The 23,732-nt window shown below is 33.8% G+C and overlaps 1 long non-coding RNA gene across 1 annotated transcript in view; it reads left to right on the forward strand.

Moving 5' to 3' along the window:
• The first annotated feature begins 13,064 nt into the window (after positions 1-13,064).
• Positions 13,065-23,732, forward strand: part of LOC117169687 — a 64,134-nt gene continuing 53,466 nt past the window's right edge. Inside the window, exons 1-2 of the long non-coding RNA XR_004466703.1 lie at positions 13,065-13,122; positions 18,564-18,644. This is a non-coding gene — a long non-coding RNA (uncharacterized LOC117169687). The remainder of the gene's footprint in view (positions 13,123-18,563; positions 18,645-23,732) is intronic.

The following is a 23,732-nucleotide window of genomic DNA, read 5'->3' on the forward strand; positions in this document are numbered from 1 at the left end:
TGAATACTGTACAGGATTATCATAAGAACTTTTTGAATTTTCTTGAAAAATTCAAATTTGGACAGCATACAAAATAATCAAAAAGTTACATTTTTTAACCAAACTATGCAAAATAAAGTAAAAGATGAATGCACAAAAATTATGCATCCGAAAAAGATGTACAAATTTGTTATCTACCACTTTTTAATAGGATGCGTAGTTTTGGTTTTAATCATGAAAAACGTCATTAACTGTGGAAAAAATGTGGCCGCTGCGTGGGGACATTATCATCACAACATTTGCTCATGACAAATAAATCATTTTTACATTCTCATCAGAGAAGGTATTAGATTTGTGTAAAATTTAACACACCTAGTTTTTGTCAAAAGGCCCCCGTTTTGAGACCCTCTGAATCCGAAAAACAGGTTTTTACGAATGTGTCTGCCTGTATGTCTGTCTGTCGTTATGTCTGTCTTTATGTCTGTCTATGAGCTCGATAACTTTTGAAAAAAAAATCTATTAGATTGACTTTTGGTACACTCTTTCAGTGTCCTAAGGTAAATGACATGTTCGTTAGTCAGCCATTTTGGATAAAAGTACTAAAAGTGAGCCCATTTTGAAAATTTTTGAGTTTACATTTTTCCATCATTCAAAAAATCTCTATTACAAGATTATCATATCAACTTTTTGAATTTTTTCGAAAAAATAAAAATTTAAATTTTGACCACACAAAAACTAATCAAAAATCGAAACTTGTATTTTGCGGTCAAACTATGTAAGATAGGAAACAAAAATGATAAGACGAACATTGTGAACCCAAAAAATATCTGAAAATTTGTTATTAATCACTTTTTTACCGGAAACGTATTTTTTGTTTTATTTGTAAAAAAAACCTTGAAAATACAGAAATTAAATTTTTCTACACACGACACAAGCTAAGCAAAAATAAATAGATAACATTTTTCACCCAAAGTAGAGCAAAAAATTCTTATTAATGGTTTTTTTTTTCATTCTCATCAGAGATGGTATTAGATATGTGTCAAATTTGACACCCCCTTCCCACTTTTTGTCAAATGTCCACGTTTCAAAAGATTTTGGTTAGAAACTCAAAAAGTGAGCGCCTTTTGAATATTTTAAGACCATTCTTTCAAAATTTAAAAATTCTCTGTACGGGTATTCATAGTATTTAAAAAGTCGAACAATTTATCTAATGACTTTTTTCATAAAAATTAAAAATTGTTAGGGTTATAGCATTTACAAAATTACAAAACACAAAGATGGAGCACGTAGCACGAGGTAAATACATTTTTGAGCGCGAAGTACGAGATAAATATATTATCGAGCGCGAAGCGCGAAAACCAAAACTCGCCCTAGGCGCGCTCAAACTTGTGAGCAAAGTGAGCCGCGCGTAAAGCGAGCGATGAGAATGAAAAATAAAATATGCATGTTTCAATAAAATTACAGGTGATTGACCTTTCATGCAGTTTTACCAAACATTCAATAACTTAAATTGAACTGAATGTTACTTTCTTTGCTAGCAGAATGTAATTTATAGTAGCAAATATAACTCTCTTATATATTGTAATATGTCACCTTATGTGAATGTAATATATTATTTCGACTGTCAGAATTCAAACTCACGTCGAAACATGTCATCATCTTTCTATTTCAAAAATGACGCCGATCTTCAGCTTTCATCATTGTTGAACCATCCAATCGTGTCTAACTATAGCGGTTCTTTTCTACTTTCATTACAAGGATATCCTACGCTTTTACAGGTACTATGTTTCCAGGAATAAGTGATAAAATAGGGGAAGAAATTTCGAAAAAATATTTTAAAGGGGTTGGATACGTGTCCTTAAAAAGGTAAAGAGTTCAGTGATGAAGAAATATAGATGCAAATTAAAAAGTTAAAGAGAGGGAAAACGGCCAAGGGAGATGGAATAGAGAATGAAGCTTAAATATTTGAAGTAGAAGTCGGAAAGTACCAAGTTAGATAATTTATTAAAAATGTTTAAAAAGGAAAGGGTTTTTCTGCAAGGAAAAAGAAAAGTAGGATGACGACATTGTGTGGGGAAGGAAATATGGATAAGGTAGAAAACTGTGTAGAAGACAAATATGTGAAGCGTAAAGATATCTTCTTGACAGAACCAGAGAGACGTTATGGGAGGTAATAGATAACATGGAGGTAGGCAAAGGTCTGATAGATAAGATGAGAAAAATCGGGGGAGAGTAGGCACTAAGGAGATGGAGTGGTTTGGGCAGACTGACGACTGAGGCAAGGCTGGCTGCTAAACCCAAATTCTATTCACAGTGTTAAGGGAGTACCCTCGGTGATAGAATTACAAATAAGAATCGTTTGATATTTGTATGACAGTTGCATTAAACTGCACTGAAGCTCTAGTTCAAATTCTGAAACCTTTCAGAGCTTAATAATTGAAAAATCAATCATTGAAAATAATATGGGATCTTATGAAGACGCCCTTTGTGTAGTATATAAAATGATTGTAAATAGAAAATATTCCTAAATAATTCTGACATATATAGAATGCTTTCCGAAATTCACATCTGCTTCTAAAAGTATCATTCAGAGCGGGTTCACACGAAAAAGTTCCAAACTTATGACTGTGACTGTGTGAGTCAATAACAAGTCGAAGCGTTCTCTCAACTGACTTGCCACGTACCAAAGGTACTTACCTAATGTCAGATGTAGAAGAGGATTTACTAAATGAGATGGAAAATTTAGCAGCAGTAGGAGAATAGAGATGACTAGAAACGTACTATTTATAAAAAAATTAGCTGATTTTAAGTATAGGCAAGTCCAAGGTACTAAGAATCAGAAAAGGAGGGGGGAAGGATTAAGAATGTACATAAAAATTTAAAGGAGAAAAGGTATCAGAAGCGCAGGAATTCTTATACCTAGGGGTTTTTTTAGATGACATATAATGTGCAATATGCATTAATATGGGTGAGAGTGAACATAAAAACAAAATATTTAAGAGGGAAAAGTGAAAAGGGAAGTCAAAGTATCATAGCGAGGGCAACATGTAGAAATACGAAGAAATGGAGCAGATTCTGGTTTGACGAAGAGAAGAGATCCTGTACGTGGAGTAACAAACGAGAGGCAAGACTTGAACATTGGGAGACAGTCCGTTCTATTTTCATAATTGGAATTTAATAATAAAGCTACGGGCGAATATTTATATTGATACGCTCCTGACTCAAAAGTGGACAGCCAAGTAGAGCTAAGGAATAATTCATGAAATCATTCGATCATACGACTGATTGCGCGCGCCCTCAGCTAATAAGTGGGGGTAGCGTGGGCCCAATGCACTCTATAAATTGATTGCGATACCGGTACCAGGTCTCTTTTGCTCTTTGCTCTTTGCTTTGTGCTCTTTGCTCTTTGCTTTTCTTTCTTTGAATTATGAGGACTTCTTACGCAAGGGTTGACAAGGAGTGAGTTTCCCCTGGTTCACTCATCTACCGGTCGTTGAGAGCATCATTCTAATAGAATAAGCGTCATTCAAAAAGGAAGCTACCCACTAAGGATTTTCCTACTCGTATCACAAACTTCCGTTCACTAAACTATCCTAATTCATCAGAATTCGGATAGTCAGACGTAAGTTTTTGGGAATTTACATTTTTTTATTTTATCATGCATGATTGTAACGACTTTGCACTCCACGTTTACGTGCAGACCTCGTTGTGCATGTTTGCATCTTAGTGTGGGGATTTTCAATAAATGAAAAGACAGCGTGCGCAACTTTTATTGTAACGACTTTGCATTTGATCTTACGATAAAGAAACCTCGTCGTGCATGGTTGCGTTAGCTATTGAAATTTGTATGGGTATTTCATTTTGAATTGTTGTAAAAAATTAGCCAGAATAGAATTCGTAACGACGTTGAAATTTTTCGTTTGATAAAGACATCGTTGTGCAAATAAAGTTTTGGTTTCTTTCCGAGTAATATTGGAGCAGAATCCTATTTGATTATTTTTAATACGGGTGTAATTACCTAAAAGATATTGAATTCATAGCTAAAATACGTAATCATCTCTCCCTTGAGTAAATCCACAATCTATGATTTTTGTTGTTATTTTGATAATGATTTAAAATTTCAGTAGGAAATTTTATTCTGGAAAATAAGATTTACTTTTTTTTGTTCTACTAATAATTTTCAAGCGTAATTGTAAAATGTTTAGGGCTAGTTTTAATTTCCTATCAGTATTGAAATCAATGTATTTTGTTGGTTGCAATTTACTGGAAAAGATAAAGTAAGTGCAAATTGAATGAATCTCTAGATCAAAATAAATATCTTTGAGATAAGTTTAAAATGCAACATGATTATTACCAAAAATTAATACAATTTTTGTATTTGTAAGATCACTTATTAAAATCAGCCAAGTGCAGCTATAAATTTCAGAATATCAATAAACACAAAGTCAACACCCGATAGGAGAAAATCAATAATGTTATAATTGTATGGGAGTTTGTGTGAAAGTGAAAGAGACAGAAATGGAAATCGGAAGACTGATGCATGATGATCAGGGGAAAGAGGTGGTAGAATCATAGATAAATCTGGAGAAAGAGATGGGTAAAAAGCCGACAGAAGACTGGAAACGAAATAGAAATAAGGAAATTATCGTACACAGAAAACCAGTGTAATCATTTTGTTGCAGCTTATTTGCGATGGTCTCTAAATAAGACATTTAAAAAAAATCATACTTAAATTATAAGACCTTAACATGAACATATCTGCATTCTCATTCTCAAGTGCCTTATTTTTGCTGCAACTGAAAATATCACTGAATCTGCGTACTTTTGAGTAATAACGTATTCATGTGTACTTGCCAGCCCCTAAACAGAAAGAGGTAAGAGGAGGAGCATTGACTCGAGAGATCGGTCCTTTCTGAAGAAGCGGTTCAGAAAAGTAAAAAGGTAAAAATAATAAAAAGGATAATAAAGACATAATGAAGGAAGGATAACAAAGGAAAAACTGTGTTTAGGACAAATAAGGGCAGGTGTACAGAACGTTGCATAAATAAAGAGATGAGTGGCTAGAACTGTAAAATACAATGTAAAAACTAAAACAAGTTGTTAGGATATAAGGTCAATTGAAATGTATGTAAGCTATCTAAAGGAAACTCTAATAACGCAGAAAAATTTAGAATTAATATGTAGTTCGAAGTCCGCTGAAGTAAATGTAACATTATTTTTAAAATGTCGTGAGACTTCAATCGTGCTTTCGTGACTTCGTTTGACTCTAGCTTTTGAATTCCTTAGTTGCTGACTTCGATGAATTCAAGCGATGACTTTCGCCTTCTTTCGGACGTACTACGTATATGATACCAAAAAAATCAGACGCTCAAGATCCATCTGACTTTCGACCGACAGCCTGTCTTCCAACAATTTATAAATGTCTTACAGCTATCATTGCAGATAAGGTATATTCTCATTACGACGGGAACGCAATTCTTACAAAAGAACCAAAAAGGATGTTTTAAAAACTCACGAGACTGTAAAGATCTAGTCACTATAGACGCTGTTGCCATGACTCAAACTCGTAAGCATCAAAGGAACTTACACATGGCATACATTGACTACAATCAAGCGTTTCCTTCCGTCCCGCATGACTATTTGCTTGAAGTCTTAAAACTTTAAAAAAATCTGCTTACGCATTATTGACTTTCTAAGCCATGCGATGAAACTCTAGGGTACAAGAATCAAGTATTTAGATCATGGATAACCAAGGATAACTATATCAATACGCTTTACGACGGGTATATTTCAAGGAGACTTATTCAGCGCACTATGGTTCTGTTTAGCGTTGAATCTATTGAGCAAAACACTAAACATCATGTCTCATGGGTTCAGAATTCATGATAATAAGGATGGTCATCAAGTGACCCATCTTCTTTACATGTATGACCTGAAGTTGTACGCTAGTTCAGCCCAGAAAGTGCAGCAAGTGATCGATGTCACACAGCAGTATTCCAATGATATCCACATGGACTTCAGACTAGATAAATGTAGAACAGTGTATTTAATCAGAGGGGAATTAGGGACCGCAGAGTTAGAGAACGAGTTCGAAAATGACATCGAGGCAATGGCTGCAGGCGAATCATATAAATACCTGGGTATTCTTGAATCTAATGGTATTCAACATACGATGGTTAAGACAGGCCTAACGACTGCCTTCACTACGAGACTCAGATTGATTATGAAGAGTTTTCTCAACTCGGCAAACAAAATCAGGGCGATCAACACATATGCCATCCCTGTCCTCACGGACTCCTTCGGGCTCATGAAATGGTCTAACAGCGACCTTGAAAAGTTAAACAGAATTGTTCGCGTAAAAATGACGAAGCACCGAATGCAACCACAGAAATTTAGCGATTGAAAGGGTAGTTCTACCACAACATTTAGCGGGTAGGGGCGTTGTAGATGTCAAAAAGCTGTGTGAGTCACAAGTTATACAGTTGCGAGACTATTTTAACAGCAAACGAAGTGTTACGCTTTACAGTACCATCTGTCAAGCGGATCTTCACTACACGCCCTTAAATTTGTCCTCAGATGGGGCTTTCAATATCAGGGCAGAAACCATAGAGGAATTAGAAATGCAATGGAGGCAAAAAGCCATCCATGGCGAGCAGTTCAACACGTTAGATCAAAATGAAGTGGATAGTGAGGCATCTAATATTTGGCTTAGAAAGGGTGTTCTGTATCCAGAGAGCGAAGAATTCGTCATTGCAATACAGGTCAAGGTTGTCAGCACCAGAAATTATCGCAAACACGTGTTACATTAAGACGTGATTGGCCGGTGCCGATTATGTAGAGATACTAACGAATCCATCAAGCACATTATTGATGGCTGTCACGTAATGGCTCAGGGAGAATAAACGCACAGACATAATGATGTAGCAGGTATTATACATCAACAGCTTCCCCTAAGCCTAGAACTCTCAAAAAAATGGATGCCCTTCTATAGATACATTCCAATGCCTCTTTTAGAAAGCAAAGATTACATCTTATATTGGGATGTTACTATTCAAACGGATCATTACATCCAAACCAATCGGCCTGACACCGTGATGCGAGAAAAAAAAGGCGGAAGAGTCTACATCATCGACATTGCTTGTCCGCTTAACCAAAATTTGCAATCAACCTATACAACCAAGATCCACAAGTATAGCGAGTTAAGGCATGAAGTAAAGACCATATGGAGGAATGTAAATTATGCGTCGATTCATCCCATTGTGATTTCGGCTACAGGCAATGGGCACGCAAGATGCACTGAGCATCTTGAACATTTAGGAGTCAGTAGGGCATTGGCAACAGCTCAAAAGGCGGTTTTATTAAACACCTTGACGATTAGGACACTGCAAGGTAACTGTTGTCACCGCCAACGCACATCGGCGCTCGTAATTGTATACCTACAACATAATCACAGGAGGTTTCAACCATCTTATTAAATTATTTGAATTAACTTATAACATTCTAATCTCATCAATGACTTGACTTAGTCCGTGACTATGATGTAAAACAGGGTTTACCCGAGTACAAGTTTCATAAAAACACTAAAATACTTCTTGCGTTGGCGTCGCGGTAGGGTATTTTTCCTCTCATAATTTTGACGGATATTTTGGCGGTAATACTTCTGCTTACCGGGTATCCCAAGCCAGACAGTCAGAGAACAAAGAAGAAAGGGACTAGAAGGAACACTAAAACCCAATAATTATTATTATACAGAGCATATTAAAGATTTTAAAAAGCTTGTTGCTTCCCAAAGATCGCCGTGGATCCCCAATCGCTACCACTGGGGGCCACAGCATGCAGGACAGTAGAGATGGTGAGCTGCGAGATGTTAAGGCAGATCTCACTAATAAAACTGCTGTTTAGCAAGATATCATACTAAAAGAGTAATGTTTGCATCCCTTTCATGAAAGTACGAAATTGAAACCTGGTTTATCCTTATATAGAGAAAGCCGCACTAAGAGATCTTATCGCTAAGGTAAAGGAACTCAGAACTAATCTTTATATATCAAAACACCGAAAAATGGTCTATCTACAACAGTTTGATTTGACATGGAAAAACGACGGCAATTAACATCTGTTAGAGGAAGTCGCGTCGCTCGATCAAGCAGCGGCAATGAATGTTCTTCCTTAACCTATTGATGATCCAGCACCAATACATCCTCCTGACGTAGATGGTCTAGTACAACTAGAGGCAGAAGCATGTGTTCAGCAACCAAGAAGGCATATAAAATGGACATACCCTATGAACTATGATGTTGTGGCCTTTATTTTTTGGCAGAGAAAAGTGGACAAATTTTGAGAAAAGAACATCATCTACTCTTCTGATCTGCGTGCACGAAGAGAACACCTTAACAGCAAAGTTTCATCTACACTGAGAGATTATGTGTTAGAATAAATTATAAAAATGAATGAGAATTTAGTATAATATCGGTTCAAAATAGGAAAAACAGGATTTGCATTTCAAAAAATAATCTAGCGGTTTTCAACCGTTAAAACTAATATTTTTGTTTGAACAAATGGAAAGGATGTTGCATTAACTCTGATAAAACTTGCGACAGTTAAAAATTCATTATATCAAAGTTAACAATCGAAGGTAAAACGATAGTCATACATTTTATTTGAAAAACCGAAAACATCGTTTAAAGTTGCCATGCATATGAGAATCTCAAACGACGATATAAATAATAACTTACTGCACCAAAATATTTACCCTTCAGGAGGAGGAACTAAATACACAAATTGATTACAACAGAATACATAAACACGCTTTAAATTATTATTTTTATTATTACATATTTAATTTATTCACTTCATACATAATCGCACGCTTCATTGCTATAAAAAATCGGATCGGCTGCGGCAATATTCGAAACCTAACTTACCTAAAGCACTAACGCATTCCCTAACAACTAAGATCCCACGGCTAACTCACATTATGGAATAGTTGGCAAAAATTTTGGCTAAGCGGCGTCGCTTAAAAACTCAGGCCATTGTGATTTTCAATGATTGAATTGATGTTGTATAAAATATATTTTTTTAACAGAACTGATAATATTCTTGTATAAATAATATTCTCTAATTTGACACCTCAGTAACTCAGTATAATAAACTTGAGTGTATTTAGATGTAATATTTTATAAATTATACTCATTGAATTAAATCTTATTACCTTTAGTGTGTAAATTTCGTGAGAAGGAATTCCTAATATTTTAAATTCCATAGTAAATGAATGAATTTAAAATAGAAAGATTTAACTTTCAGTTAAAATATTGTGAAACATAACCTTCCGGCTCAATCGGAAAATCGCGGAAACAATCAAGGAGAATCTTCAAACAAAACTATATGAAAAATGAAGAATAATGATTTTTATATGCAAGAAAGCAACAAAATTGACCCTTTCAGTGTGGTTTTAGAAGATCATCCAACACCCAGAACTGATTCCAGGTATTATGCTCCAGCATACTACATATATGTTGCCTATAAAACCAGACCCTGAAAATCCCTTTGAATTTTGACCGATAGCCTGTCTTCCAAAAATTTTTAAATGTCTTATAGCTATCATTGCAGATAAGCAATATTTTCACTGCGACGATAATGACATCCTCGCAAAAGAAGAAAAAGGATGTTGTGAAAACTCGCGAGCTAGTAAAGATCAAGTCACCATAGACGCTGTTGTCATGACGCAAGCTCGGAAGCATCCAAGGAACTTGGACATTGTATACATTGACTACAAGCAAGCGTTTCCTTCCGTACCCCATGACTATTTGCTTCAAGTCTTAAAAATTTACAATATCTGTCCACGCATCATTCACTTCCTAAATCGTGCGATAATGCTTTGAAGTACAAGAATCAAGTATTTTGATTAAGGACAACTAATTGATCCCAATTAATCTCAATACGCATTACGTCAAGCATATTTCAAGGAGACTGCTTCCGTGCAATATGGTTCTGCTTAGCATTGAACATATTAAGCAAATCACTAAATAGCATGTCTCATGAGTTCAGCACCAGAAATTATTACAAACAATTTGTTACATCAAGACGTGGTGGACCGGTGCGGATTATGTAGAGATATCAACCATTCCATAAAGCACATTATTGTTGTTTGTCGCGTAAAAGCTCTAAATGAATATACGCAGAGACATAATAATGTGACGGGCGTTATTCATTAATATCTTGCCCTAAACCCGAGACTCTTAACAGAATGGATGCCTTTTTATAGATACATCCCAATTTCAGTTTTAGAAAACGAAGATTAAATTTTATATTAGGATGTTAATATCTAGACGGATCATTAATTCCGAGCCAATCGATCTGGCATCGTCCTCTTAATAGAAAGTATTAGTAACATATTCGATTTTTGGGGACTCGTGATTTTGTCCCGGAGTTTCGTCGATTTTACTTTTTTCGAAAATGACGTCAACCATATTATTTTCATTTCTCAAATGAATTAGACATACTTTATTTAGATAATCTTCAAGTTTCAGGGACTTCAGTGATCTTTTTGAAAAACGTTCAAGCCTTCTTAATTTTAGCGACACTACACATGGCCTAACATTCCTAACAACTTTGGTGTTCAAAACTCGTGGACAGGAAGCAGAACATTCGCTTTTACTAAAAAAAAATGCTGACAAGCCCCTTCATGATAAATTACACGACTTTATACGTACAGAAAGGCTATCGATGGGTCTGTCCAACATGTTTCTCAAGTCGGCTAAATTGAGATCGGAGACTATTTCGTTCTGTCTGACAAGACGGCGTTATAGACACTTAATTTTATCGTGAGCGCATAATGAATATATCTGTAGCCAATATGAATTGAGGAGCATGCAAGGAAAAGAGCCAGAAGCACTTGGACATTCTCTAAAAGTATTGTATTAGCAGCTTTAGCACTTCTATGATGTTGATCTAATGCCCATCGTATCATAACCAAAGAGGAACGGAAGTACATTGTCGAGAATGATCATTGTAGGATCTACTGAAATTTCTCATTTTCCACCTCTCAACATGTCAGTGCCCCTAAGCTTGATAGCGTCTTCCAAGATCTGAAAACTAAGATCATTTATGTTATTAAATTCTCGGCACCAGTCGATAGTAATATCACGGCAAAGGAGGTAGAGAAGCGAGCTAAATACCAAGCACTTCTTTTCGAGATTAGCAGGATGTATTAACGCTACAGAGTCTAAACTGTAGTTCTCATAATCTACTGCTTCAGAAATATGGCAGCTTAATTTCTTATTAATTCAATTAGATTCCGGCTTGTCAGCGTCAAGCTTAGTCCATCGTGAACCGAAGGTAAAGGGCTGTTCTTCTAAGACCACTTCATCTGGTTCGCCAATACTGTTTCTCATAACATTCTATAAAGATTGGTAGCTCCAAAAAAGTATCCAGAGGTGAAACCTTCTCCAACTATTTCGTCTGCCGCTAAGTTCATCCTTGGCTAGAGACCGGACTCCAAGGAACAGTGTTGTACGATGCTATCACGCATAAATTTCCCGCTGTTGCTTACCTTACCAGCTGCATCGGGTTTGGTTACTACAAAGAACTATGATCGTAGCTTCCGGAGCCTACAACTTCTACTTCTGAAAAAAGAATTGATTCTTGGTGACTCAGTTGGTGAGGCGCCCGGACTTCACGTTAGAGGTCCCCCCATCGTGCACTTTACTGCAACCCAGTACGGCAATAAAGGGGTAAAAACCAGTATTTGCCCAATAGTTCAAATTAAGCATACTGCTTTTATCAGATCACTTGATTAAATCAGATCCCACCATAAGCTGTCATTTTCTCCATTATGCACTTGGATGCAACCTAGTTCGTAAATGGTGGGCTAAGAAAGAAATCAGCCTGACCCAATATGTCATATAGGCACAGTATTCTCATCTGATCACTTGGCAGCATTATAAAATTTGTCCGTGACTGGCGACGCATACCTAACAAAATTGTTGTTGTTTCTAAAAAAATTGGCGATATCCATAAAAATTGCCTAATTACGTAACACTTACTAAATTTCTTGTGATTTGGAACATCTTTTCTTGACATGGAGAATTTTTTGTTAGGAAATCAGCAATTTTTATTCTAAAATCTTCCTGAATTCAGTCATTTTAATTCTTCGCTTCGAAAAATGCATTGAACAATATATACAATTAACGCGCATTTTTCTACGTCCATCTATTTTTATTTTTATAGTTTATTTATAAATTTGAGGAATTAACTATGTTTCTTCTGAAGAGAGGATTTAGGCTATAGGAAATTTCTGGACATAGAAATCTAGCTAACGAACAACTAAATTGCAATTAAAAATTGCAGTGCATTTTTCAATGAAAAAGAGATCTACTAGTTATGCAAATAATATTAGTTTTGAAAGTGTGTTTATTTGGCTTTCGAATATAACTTAGATAATAAATTTATCGCTGATTTGAAAAAACTGTAATTAACTAATCAATTTAATTTTATTTAAATACTTATAAATAACTTATATGCTGAGATCAAAGTTTATGTGAACTTTAAAATTATGAAAACCTTAGTCCGTAGATGTAGATAATCAGCAATGGAAAAATGTACTGTCGTCTACTTAAATTTTTTATATAAATCTCATTAATGAAACTCCGTCAGCAAACTTACGCGAAGAAATTCGCTTCGTCGGGAAATTCCAAACATGTGAAATTCGTCAAAATTGAGGAATTGGGTGGGTAGAGTAATGAAGTCCGTAGGTCGCGCTCTCAATCGTGTAATCGGCCAGGCGTGGGTTGACGAACGGGAACGAATGATGAAATCAGGAATAATTATTCAAGTATATTCGCGGGCCAGCGGCTTGGGTGAGTTCCCCCGTAGTAGGTACTTGGTCAAATATGTTCTGGAGTTTGGCTGCTCGGCTGGCCGGTAGGCTGGATGGATAATACGTTTGAGGGTAAATGTTAGTAACAGGTGGCGCGATCCATAATGGCCCTGCTTGCGTTGCCCTGCAGTCGCCTTCCCTACTGTTCGTACACACGCCCCTATATCGAAGAAACTTTAATTAAAAATAAAAACTGATTTCTTCTGTTGCAGAGTCTACCCCTCCAAGTACGAGTCCAAGTCCGCCCACTACTGACCTATCCAAGAAAGGTAAGGCCATAAATATTACTGGAGACTATAATAAAAAGTTTAAAGCGATGAACCGCGTCACTTTTCAATTTCAATAAATATCGACTTCAAGCTTTTACATAAAATTTGAATTATGTCTCACATTATGTGCATATTAATTTTTCTTCTGATATAAAAGGATATTTCAAAGATTGTGTGATTTTCAATATTTTTAAGGTTTGATAAGGGGCCATCCATACACTACGTTACTAATTTAAGAGAGGGAGAGGATCGCGCTAAAAACTACCGTTGGCTACAAAGGTAGGGTGGGCGATAGATGTAAGGCTACGAACTTAGATAATATGTATTACGTTTTCTTATGATAAATATAAGTAAAGTTTAAACATGTTGGGAAAGACTGTCCTCCATTTGTCATATTCAATAATTACTTAAGAAGTTTGAAAATCACTGCTACATTTCAGGCTTCACACTATTTCTCCTATTCCCCTCTTTTTAGAAGAAACCTTTTTCCCCACTTTTTTCAAGAAACTTCCCCTTTCTCTCGTTTTTTTTCGCTTAAATGCGAAATTGATCAGTAAATCCTAATATGATAATCCAACTATTTTTGGTTAAGGGGGATAAAAAAATATACTAATTTAGTTAAGATATTATTATTTTATTGAAAATGTAACTGTTTTCTTAGAAAATTATTTTTTTAAGATTCATATTTTTTGTTAAAAATTAACTATTCCATTTTTATCAAATTAAACTTTTGAGTTAAAAAATCATCTTTTGGTTTGAATTTTGAACTCTTTTCTTTACATTTTTTTTCGTTGAGAATTAGTTTTCTCTCCAAAAAATTTAATTATTCCATTTTTTATAAATAATTAATATTTTCAAAAGCAAATTTATATTTTTTATATAAAAGTTCAACTATTTAGTTGAAAACTCATTCTTTTATAGAAAATTAATCTTTTTGGTTAAAAGATCATTCTTTTTGGTTAAAAATGCAACTGTTTGGTTGTCAATTATTCTGTTCCGTATAAAGATTTAATTAAATTATTTTAAATTTGTCTTTTTTGGTTATATTAAACTATTTATTATTTCAAATTGAAATCTTATATGGTTTCAATATCAATTATTACATGTTTTGTAGAAAATTCATCTTTTTCAGTTTAAAAAAAACAGCTATTTGGTTTAAAGTTAAACTATTTTTTGAAAAATGTAGTTTCTGTTGTTGAATATTCATCATTTTATTTTGAAATGAATATTTTCTGGTCAAAAATTCAACTGTTTTGTAGACAATTCGTATTTTTTACTTAAAAATTGGTTTTTGTTATTTTTTTTGACGAAAATTCTTTTGTTTTTTGTTAAAATCAACTTTTCTTTGGAAAAATCCTCCTTTACAAGATGAAAATTTATCTGTTTGGTAGAAAATTTATATATTTTGTTAAAAAATCGTCCTTTTAGTTAGTAAATTCATCTTTTTTGTTGAAAACTCGTCAATTTGGTTGAGAATTCAACTGCCTTATTAATTTTATTTTCGTTCCACTCAACAGTTTCAAAATTCGTCGTTTTTTATAATAATAATCTTGTACGATAGAAAAGCCATCTTTCTTAGTTGAAAATTAACTTTTTGCTTGAAAATTTATTTTTTCGGGTTATGAATAGTACAAATCTAATAACATATTTTAAGCTTTATATCTTTAGATTATTGGATTCAAGATTTATCTTTTATGGTATGAAACTCTTTTTTCTGGATTGAAAATGAACTTTTTTGTTGAAAATACAACTGCGGGCGAAAAACGTTGCCTTTTGAGGTTAGAAATTTAAGTATGCTAAACTCCGGTGTCTAGAAACCTCTGTTTTCACTGTTTCTAGAACATGAGGCCTCGGAATTCGGTGATACTGAGAGCGCGAGCCGAAAAGGAGGATCTGCTTAGCCATGCGTGAAAAACAGCTCGAGAGCCGCACTCTTAGCGCGTTATTTGTCAGGTTGTGCCATGCTTTTAAATTCATCAAAAATTATTCATGCGGCTCTGCCTGTTTACGTTTGGATTCCCCGAGATATGTAAAGACGAATGCAAGCCATGGCCGAAAACTTGCTTATCACAGGAGTTGAGTGTTTCCCTATTGAGTTGAAAATTGATCTCTTTTAGTATAAAATCTTTTTTGATGCAGTGTGGTATGTACATTCATTGCATATGAAAAATTATATTCCCCTACTGTTCCTCTATTTTCAGAGAAAATCACCCAATTTCCCTATTTCGAGAAAATTTTGTGCTATATCAATTTTCCTGAGAGCGAGACTGAACTGCGGATGCCAACAAGGGGTCAAAAGCAGGGAAAATATCACATGATTGTTAACGTACTTTATGGACAGTTCCTAATATAGAAGATACCTTCACTTGTTCCAAATTTTAGGAACAAAAATGGTAAAATGACAAATCTTCTATATGATAAATTTATACTTTTTTCAAAATATTTGGACCTGTTATAATAGCTCATTAGTCGAAGCCATTAAATTAATTATTTTTTTCACTTTCTATCGAATTAGATTTTTCAAGAATCGTTTGGAGTATAAATGTCTAACCTCTTAAAATCTCAAAAATGTTTTTACTCCTAAAATAATCATTCTTACTGGAAAGAGCTTCCCTAAATGATAAGCGCAGGATTCATGTCGAATAATCATGCCCTGAGTTTTGAACATAGTATTGGTATCTTTCTCAAATCACATGACCGAGTAAAACTTTCGACTTTGAACTGTTGCTTGTCCACTAAATCGATGGCTAGCTTCATTAAGGATCACACAGCATGGGACAATTTGAGAGTCATTATAGTCGTCGAACCCTATCGCCTGTCGGCAGCCTGGGCTGAAACCTGCGCATGTGCCGATAATTTACTAAAGATGCGATAATGAAGTTACAGGGTGATCCTCAAACCATGTAATCCATTCCACCCAGGTGGTTAGTGTTGCTATCTTATGCAGGATATGATATGGCAGAGAGATTTGACGGGTTTGTCGTTTTAATCCAATCTTGTCTGCTTTTTCATAAATTCACTTCAGAGTTTACTTTCAAACTTTATTGATATCGACAAGGGATTGTGGAATCATGTGGATCATCCTAAAATGCAATATTTCACAATAAAAACTTTTCCAAATTTCATGAGAAAATGGGATTGAAAAAGTCGTGAGTTTCGTAGAGTTTTTTTTTAATTTTTCTGAAGCTTTTGTTCTTTGCTGTTGAATAATTTCTAGTATTCATACATTTCAGAGAGCAAAATTATATTTTCTGTCCTTCTTATATTCGTTCAGAGCTTCAGTTATATTTTTCATGCAATTCAGTTAAAACCTTTAAAAAAATAAGATTAATTTCAGAAAATGTTTCCTGTACACTCCACCTTCAAAACTAAGCATTTTGTATAATGATTTATTATCATAGATCCGACAGAAACTTTCATTCAATTTTGTTACTGATAGCAAAAAAAAATGTTTATTCGCAAAAGCTTGATTTGCGATCTCTGTATTTGGCGAAACTATATAATATCTGAAATTAAATTAATAACTGAATACAAAACTGGCAATAACGAAATGGAACGAAAGTTTCGGTGGGGTCCTTGTGAAAAGCTTGAGAGAAATGTTCTCATTGTGAAATGTAACTAATGGCAAGAACATTTGTCTTTAAAAATATATCTTTTAATTTCAATTCGGAAGTTAGTGGTGCGCGAGCGCGGCCGCCATGATACTTGCCGCAAATTAAAAAGTGCCGGTCCCTTTTGACAAACAGTGGTAAAAATGTGTGCAAATGTGCAATTTTTTGAAGTTGATTTGGATGCCAAAGATATGCTCGGTGCAGAATAAATAGCAGAATTAAGTGTAGAAGGACAAAATTGTACTCAATTAAAAAGGTAGCTGCAGTGTCGGAAGGAATCGACGAAGGGAAAAAAGAACGAATTAGTTGCAAGATGAAGTTAAATCATGCCTTTACCCATTTATCGGATTTCTTGCATACATCACAGTTTCTTAAGTGTTATACTGTGCTCCTGTCATAAATTTTTTCCTTACCCAAACTTCAAACATGGCTTTGGAAAGTTTAAAAAATAAAAATCACACTTTTTGTTATATGCATTCTTACGGTTGTCACTTCTACAAAGGCCGTATCAGCATTATTTATGAGTCCCGACTCCTTCTTTTTGCACAGTATTTCTCTTAACATCGGATTGATTAATTTAAGATGACTTTTTGACACAGGTACCCCTCAAATTCATTTTTAAAAATCATTGTTTTATCACAATAACACTATAGATTCGTCAAAAGGGACCGCTATTTGAACGGAATTACAATTACTTTTCACGCATGCATATTAAAAATTAATTGAAATGAAAAGGTCTATTTGTGTTTCAATTTTCTTGTGTAATATTCAAACACTTAGAAAGTTTATTCAATTCTTATGATTAATAACTAGCTTTATTCCGCAAATGATGCTATGAAACTCTACTTTGAATTTGTTTATTGCAATTAAATTGATTCAAGAAGATTCTTATTTACAGCTATAATAATTATATAATTGCAAACTTAGATAATTTTCATAAAATTGTACCAAATAGAGTTGCACATAATTTTTCAAAAAACAAAACCCAGATTTTGACTGGTCCATGCAATATGGAATCAAGTTCATGTATGTCCCTAAAAACAATCAAGTTTCCGTCATTTCGTATGAAAGATCCGAATAAAAAAATTCTATATATGAAATTAAGAAAATAAAAAAACAGGCGGCTCTACAGTACGCATTAAAATTTTATGGAATTCTCAGAAATAATAGATTTAATGCTTTCACAATGATTCATTTTGGTGAAAAGAGATATTTCGGGTTTCAATCATGTACAAAACTACGAATTTTGCCGACATTTCGGGAACTACAATGTTAACGAAACGTCGGAAAAATTCGTAGTTTTGTACACGATTCATACGTACATGTCAGAACTTGATTCTGAATTGCATAAAACAGTTGATATATTAGGATTCAATAAGGATTGCAGTTTTCGCTGATAATGGAAGCATGGCAAATAAAAATTAGTTATCATGGAAACTGGATTGAATTATAATATTGAATTCTCAGGAAGTACATTGCGAATAATTGAAAAAATTAAGCCAAGGAGTAGGCTTCTAAGGCTTCAACAGTATAGGGGTCTTGAAAGAACAAACCTTTTCATTTTTCTCAGTTTCTGACTACTGATTTTTAAAAGAAAAAATAGATCCAATAGATCTATGCTAAATTTTAACCCTCTAGCACAAATATTGTAGGAACTAGAAGTGTTGAACGTTGAACGGTCGGATCGACATACGATTTTCGTTATAAGCGTTTTCCACGTAGTCTATGAAACCCTAAAAATGATAAATTTACCTAAATCCTAAAATCACTGTTTCATCAGAAAATTCTTTCGATTTTTAAGTTCTGAAGAAAGTTTCCTCCATGTTTCAGATTGGGAGGTTCTAACCGAAATGAATAATTCAGTCTATGGAAACCCTAGCTCTCTGACAATTCAGAACGACAAAAAGAAGGGTAAGCCAAGAATTATATTGACTTTTTTTTGTGCAATGATCATTTCTAAACAGGTAACCTGGTAGCTTTATAAATTATAAAACGCATATCACGTATACATTGAGTCATTCATTTTATCAGAAGATACTTAGTATTAAAATTTTTGAACATTTGTATTCACATTTAGATTTTGAACCTCTTTATACTGTTTACGCTCCTCATGAATTTACAATTGCATAATCAAGATACATTGTAGCAAAACAGTAGAATGCTAATTTTTTGCATTCGTTAAACTAAACATCTGAAAAATATTTTTGATGAATATATTCATAAAAATCATATAATCAGAAGTATAAAATACTTTACTTTCAGTACGGTTTGCTGATGAAACGATTGGCTTCATTTGGGGACATTACGTTAATAAAGTTTGCACTGTATTATTCCGAGAATAATTGGATGGATCGTGTACTTTAAACCTCGAGCACCATTGAGCATCGAATTTCGCGTAATTAAAAAGTTGTTTCATTACTATATTGCCATGCATCAAACAATCCAAACCGAATAATTAACTAAGGTATTTGTAACCAACAACAACGATATAAAAAAGTATATTAACTCTATTTATAATTAAATATAATTATCAATCAAAAAAATTAAATACTTTAGTTTAATTATATTTATCTTTAATTATAAAGCGAGGAGTACACCTCTCGACTTTTCAGAGTATGCCGGGTTTAAAGATTTCATAATTTTAATTTTATAATATTTCAACCTATTTTGCATATGTCTAAGGACTTTAAAAAAATGCAAGGTATTTAACGAATTTTCAGGTAGTTTCAAGGATTTTAACAGATTTTAAATGTTTTCAAAATGTGTGAAGATTTTAAAACTTTGCTATTTTCTAAAATGCAATATATCGAAAAATATGGTTTAAGATTAGGATTTTTATGATCAGTTAAATTGTAAAGCTTTCCATTTCGTTGAAGTAATTAGCAAGCTTTTAAAACATTTTGGAGCTTTTTTCAATTTTTTTCAAACCAACAGCTACAAATATATTTTCATTATGATTCCTTTCATTTAAAATTGAAAAGTTCAGGTAACGAGCACATCTTGCGAACAAAAATTGTTCCCTCTATTTCCTGTAAACTGAATTACTTTTTTCAATAAAATTTCTCACGTCGTAATTTAGCACTATAGTATATTACAGGAGCAACTTATTCGTGCTTTTTCTTAAATTGAAAATTAGATTTTTAGTTACTTTCTAAAGTGTGAAAATATGCACCTCAAACGCAAAAGAATATCCCTTAATTTTCTAATCAGTTAGATCCGTTTTCTAGAAAAAACTTTTAACGTGTCATTTCAGTACTGATGTATCTCCGAAACATGCTTTTTTATTTTTCCAAATGAACAATAGAAAAAAAAATTCACAAGCTACATAATTTAAAAAAGCAGTATTCAATCAAGTATTGTTCCAAAAATTAATAAAAGTGGTTGTTAATTTTTGTACGCCCTATGAACCTTATTTCAAACTGAGATTTGGAGTCTGCAAAACGTTGAACAAAACGTGTAATAAAAGCTCAAAGCAAGTTTTTCTAAGGAAAATTTAAATGAAATAAAAAATAATGTTACAGTATTGGTGAAAGATATAATGTTCAATCTAATTCTGAAAGTCTCATTGAAAATCGTTAGTAGTTCTTTTTTTCTCTCTTCTTTGAGATTGAGGTAGAAAAAAGAAGAAACTATGGAACTTAGTAAGGCCACCATAATTGATTGCAAAGAAGGCAGGTCACTTAAATCTGCTTCCTTTCATCTGACTACAGCCTTCTTGCAAAGGAGTCGAGTTGAGTAGAGTAGAGTAGAGTAGAGTAAGTGAGATCGCAAGAGAAAAGCAGGAAGAAAGAGAGAGTAAGAGAGTGTGGAGTACGGTGAGGCTGATATTATTCTTGGGTCTTCCTCGCTGGAGCATTATTAGTTCTGGCGTGTTAGCATACATGAAATATTGATGTTACATCCCCCTCCTGTACCGAGTAACCGGTCCCTGGCTCCCGTTATGAACAAGCTTGTACTCCTCTCTCGTGCCTCTAACCACTCTTCCCCCTTCCTCTCTTATCTCACCCTCTCTGACTCACTCTCTTTATATTTGCATCTCGCTTTTCATCCCCCTTCTCTTACGGACGCCTGATTGCCTTAAAGCCACTCTTAAAGCCGTAACAGCCCTCGACAATTTTCGATGTAACTTCTACTAATTAACCCTGAAGCCAAGCGACAAGTTACGACGATGTCGCTACCAGGTAAAGGGTTCTTCGGAACTTAATGCTTTCGAGTGCATTGCTTTACATTATTATCGAATTATAAGATGTCAACCAAATTAAAACATTAGTATTTGAGAAATAATTTCATAATGGTGTACATAATTCATAACTAATGCAACGTTATAAAAAAAGTAATTTTTCGTATAAATTATTCCATGATATAAATAAATTTATATTTTTAACAGACTGCTTCTTTTAAAAAAGTAATAATGCATCCCGTGTAGAAAATTATCGAGGCAGACTTGCTGGGCATTGTCTATAACATCTAATCTATAGATGGTCATTTTAGGCAGTAATCGGGTGCTGACTAGTCTGTAAGGACCAACTATTTTTTTAAGTGTTTCATTGAAATATTGTATTGTGCATTTCCGAACAAAAAAAAAACAAGTTGTTAAAAACTATAAAAAATAAACCCAAAAAAAAAGAATTTTCTTCCTCATCATCCAGTAAGTATTTTTAAGCCCTCTTCTGGTGCTGGTTAGCCTATCAGAAAAAAAGTTGTGAGAATTTCATTTCAATATTTTATCATACCTTTTCTAAAGGAACCAGAGTGTTTAAGAATATCAAAAATAAAAAATCAATTTAAAAAAAGGAGTTTTCTTCTTCATCATCTAGTCAGTCTTTTTGAGACCTCGTCCAGCTCTGGCTGGCTTATCAGGATAAACAAAATTTCGATGTGTTTCATTCAGATATTTTATTATACATTTCCAAAAAGAGTCCTGGATTTCAAAAATATCGAAAATTAAAAATTAACTCGAAAAAACGAATTTTGCTCCTGTTTGTCTGGTCAGTCTTTTCGAGCTGAATAGCTCACCGATAATTTTTCACTGAATAGCTCACCGATAATTTTTTACACGGGATTGGCTGTTAATAATAACGAAACTTGTGCGTTATTAGATTGCATACAATTTCGATGAAAATTTGACTTTCGTTTCTGATATGGACGGCTGATCAGATGAATTGTAGCTGGAGCATGTGAGGGCATGCAACAAAAAATTTGGAGCACAATTCATGAGTTCAGCAGATCTGTTATGAAATTTATCAAAAGTTACTGACTTACTGCCATGAATTTTTATATTTTTTGTAAATCACCTTAATTTATAAAATTTCTAAAAATTGATAACATTGATATACATTTATTAAATCTATGAAAATTTATGATAATTTAGCGAATACTTTTGATGATAGTTCTGCTGGACGCAAGCGCATTAGCTCGGACTGCTAAACTCCAAGCCATCGCTGATTGGACAATCTCACGAAAGTAAAACTCAAATTCGCTTTCTTCACTTGAAAGGAAAAGTGATGACGTATTGGAAAGAAAGTTCATTTAGACTGAGCTTTGTGAAAAATAATTTGTATATAATTACTATAGTATACAGCACGAGCAGTGTTTTTTATTTAGTCATGAGACATTAACTACTTTGTCAAGAAGCAGTTGAAATGAAGAAATTAGATACAAGTTAAATTAAAATTAAAACTCTTCTTCGACGCTTAAAATTAAATTCTGAAATAAACTGCTGTTAAAAAGATAAAGCTTTTTAATTTAAATGTAACATGTTTTTAAACTGCTCTAAATAATTACCAAAAAAACACCCTGTTTCTTACTTTTTATTAATTTTTAAACTTTCTTTGCAGATTTTTGAATATTTTGAATTGATCTGCTGGCATGACAATTAGTAAAAAAACATTAGCAGGTACCTAAAAATTAGTACCATAGTTTCCCTGGGTAAAAAATCATAATAGATGAAATAGTAGTAATTTTGTTAATTTTGGACGAAAATTCTTAATTTTCACAATTTCAGAAAACTGTCATTCTACGAAAAAGCTAGTAGGTGTAAAAAATAAAGCAATGATTTCTTTATATCACTGACATCGTTGAGGAGAGATCTATCGATCTGTCTTAATCATTTATATATATTTACAGTGGAGTCCTGTTTTACTAGCTGTTTCAGGCATACCCTCAATAGTCTTCACGGTATCTTGGGACTCTCCAAACCATAAATAATCTGGGCTGTGTGAACCATTTCTGTTGGAGTTTTGTCTTCAAAAAATTTTTGATTCTTTGTATTTTTACCATTTTGGTTTTATAATATTATATGAAACTGCAAATAAAACTTTAAAATTGGTTTGCGCTCAAGAATTCAACTTTATTAAAGTACATATATATGTACATATGTACAAGCACAAAGTAAGTAAGCATCCAGAATCGCATTATCACTTGCTTTCGAAGATTTTTTCTTCAAATATTCATTGTACGATGTACAATAATGTGATAGTTCGCTAATCTGAGTTAAGGAATGAAGTAAAAAGTTATGAATATTTGAAGAAAATCTACGTGCAATGTACATATCTGAGCAATAACGTATTTCTGTAAAATAAACTTTTTTGTGGCACTTATTTTCACTTTTTTTATAAGCTCAAATTAATATGAAAATGTTGAACGCTTCCTTTTTTTTTTGCGAAATTTTTTCAACTTGTTTTTGGCTTTTCGTAACGCATAATCATGCGTGCGCGTAACCGAAGCACTGAAATGAGAGCGGGCTGAAGTAGACCACGCGATTAACTGCCGAAGGTACTGCTTACTTTTTTCATAGACTCTTGCCTTGTGGAGTTGCTCCGCTAACCTCGTAGCGCCTCTCTCTCGCCTTCTTGAACCACGTTTCCGAATTATCGGGAACTGATATAGCGGGGCTCCAGTGTAATATTGTTGAAATTAATTATAACATCATAGGCTATTTAAAGGCAACACCAGACAGCGGGCTCATTTTTTTTAGATTGAAGATTACTGAAAATTAAG

Source organism: Belonocnema kinseyi, chromosome 3 (assembly GCF_010883055.1).
Source record: "Belonocnema kinseyi isolate 2016_QV_RU_SX_M_011 chromosome 3, B_treatae_v1, whole genome shotgun sequence".
NCBI classification, from domain to species: Eukaryota; Metazoa; Arthropoda; class Insecta; order Hymenoptera; family Cynipidae; genus Belonocnema; species Belonocnema kinseyi.